The sequence below is a fragment of the Ailuropoda melanoleuca genome, chromosome 16 (genome assembly GCF_002007445.2).
Source record: "Ailuropoda melanoleuca isolate Jingjing chromosome 16, ASM200744v2, whole genome shotgun sequence".
Lineage (NCBI taxonomy): Eukaryota > Metazoa > Chordata > Mammalia > Carnivora > Ursidae > Ailuropoda > Ailuropoda melanoleuca.
The window spans coordinates 67,319,101-67,321,978 of record NC_048233.1 but is presented as its reverse complement, the minus strand read 5'-3'; positions in this window follow the sequence as shown (position 1 = coordinate 67,321,978).

The window sequence follows — 2,878 nt, the reverse complement described above, 5'->3', positions numbered from 1 at the left end:
AACATACTTTATCTTCATTCTTAACTTGTACAGAAGGCAAAAGATTATACAAAGTGATAAGAATAACACTGTATTGCTTGGGCTCAGAATATATATAAATAAAATATATTTGACAATAATAGCAAAAAGGAAGGGAGATGGAATGAATGTATACTGGAATAAGGCTTGATAATTTCACCAAAATTGTCCTGGTATTAATCTAAAGTGATTTGTGATTAAGTTAATGTGCATATTATAATCCTTAAAACAACCATCAGAAAATGACCAAATAGGGGCGCCTGGGTGGCACAGCGGTTAAGCGTCTGCCTTCGGCTCAGGGCGTGATCCCAGCGTTATGGGATCGAGCCCCACATCAGGGATCGAGCCCCAGCGTTATGGGATCGAGCCCCACATTATGGGATGAGCCTGCTTCTTCCTCTCCCACTCCCCCTGCTTGTGTTCCCTCTCTCGCTGGCTGTCTCTATCTCTGTCAAATAAATAAATAAAATCTTTAAAAAAAAAAAAAAAGAAAGAAAATGACCAAATAAATTCACTGAAAAATCAACAGATGAATGGAAATTCCACATTAAAAAATACTTATTTAGCACAAAAGGATACAGTCTTGGAGTAACAGAGAAAAAATAAATGGCAAGACAAATTAAAAACTAGAAGGTAAATTACATATGTCAAAGATAAATCCAACTATATCAAAAATCACTTTGAATGGAATAGTTTAAATACCCCAATCAACAGCACAGATCGTCGGTCTGTATATGGGGGGAAAAAATAAAAGCAAGACCAACTATAAGCTGTTTACAAGGTATCTAACTGATGAAGAGATCAGAGTAGATTTAAATTAAAATGATACAAAAAGATTTATCATGCTAATAGTAAACATAAGAGATCTGGAAGTTATATTAGCATAAGACAAAACAGACATTAGGAAAGAAATATTATGTAAATTTCATAATGATGAAAGAATCAATACATCAAGAAAATATAACTATAAACATGTATGCACCTAACAACACAGGCCCAAAATATATGAAATAAAAAATGGACAGAACTAAAGGGAGAAATAGGCAATTCAACAAAAATAATTAAAAAGTTTGATACTTTACTCAGTAAGTGATAGAACTGCTTGGAAGAATCAGAAACTATATAGAAGACCTGAACAACAGTGTCAACCTAACAGAGATCTATAGTAACAACAGCAGAATCTTCCACCTAACAACAGCAGAATCCACATTCTTTCTGTGTACCATTCTCTAGGATACACCACATGTTAGGCAGTAAAACAAGTCATACTACTTTCAAAAGTACTGAAATCATGCATAGTATATGCATGATATATATCTAATATAATACAGTGATTTATAAGGAATACCCATTCATTCAGATGACCAAAATATATTTCTCATATGTATTTGGTCTTCATCCATAGTTACTGGCTTGCAGCTCCCAAAACTCTTGGAATTACCTAAGTGTTGAGAGTGAAGCAGGTGCCTTTTTTTATATATTAATGAAGGTGACTTTTGGACCCCACCCAAGGGCAGGGGCTGGTTGCCAGAAAGACCAACCACGTGATTAGAGAGTTGAAACCTTCAGTCCCCTGAAGGGAATGGAGGTTGAACCAGCCAATGGCCAAGGACTTCTACAATCATGACTGCAATGAAGCCTCCACAAAAACCCAAGGTGACTTGGCTAAGAGAGCATCTGGGTTGGTGAATATGTGGAGATGGGAGGAGAGTGACATATCTGTAGAGTGCATGGAAATTCTATTCCCTTTCTCCATATATCACCCTATGTATCTCTTCATTTGACTACTGAAGTGTTTCCCTGTGTTCTGTGAGCCACTCTAGCAAACTGAAAGAACCTAAGGAGGAGGTTGTTGGAACCTCCAATCTGTAGCAGGTCTGTCAGCACGCATAACAGCCTAGGGCTTGCAACTAGCATCTGAATGGGTTGGGAGTTCAGGGTAGAGGAAAGTCTTATAGAACTGATCCCTTAACCTGTGGAATCTGATGCTATCTCAGGTAGGCTAACAACTGAGTTGAATTCTTGATGCTTCACTGGTGTCCAACAATTGGCTGGCATTATATCAGGGTGGGGGGGTGGGGAACACTCACGCACGTATTGGAATTGGATCTGGAAACCCAAAAAGAGTTGGTGTCAGGGGATCTGATCATAATAAATACATTAGAAATCAACAACAGGAAGAAATATGGGAAATCCCCTAATATTATTAAGCAACACTATTCTAACTAACTCATGAATCAAAGGAGAAATCACAGGTAAAATAGGAAATATTCTGAAATTAATGAAAATGAAAACACTATATACCATAATTTATGTGATGCAGCTAAAACAGTGCTTAGAGAGAAATTTATAGCCATATGGCCTGTACCAGAAAAAAAGAAAGGTCTCAATAATAACCCAAGTTTCCACCTTAAGAAACTAGATACAAGCAACTAAACTCTAAACAACTAGAAGCAAAGACCTAAAAAATATTAGAAGAGGCATCAATGAAATAGGAGATCAACAATTGAGAAAAATCAATGAAATCTGAAGTTTGTTTTTTGAAGAATTCAAAAGAACGCAAATTACCAAAAGCCAGAAAGAAAAAAAAGAGATATCATTAATGACCCTAGAGAAATAAAAACATGTAAGGGATTATTGGGAATAATTTTATACCAACAAATTATATAACTGAGATGAAGCAGGAAAATATAGAAAGAAATGATCAAAACAGACTTAGGAAGAAATAGCAAATCTTAACATACTTATAAAATATAAAGAAATTGGTAACTGAAACGTTCCCACAAAGAGAAGCTCAGGTCTGGGTGAATTCTATCGAACAAAGGAGGGAATTATTATAAATTTTTTATAAAATTTTTTT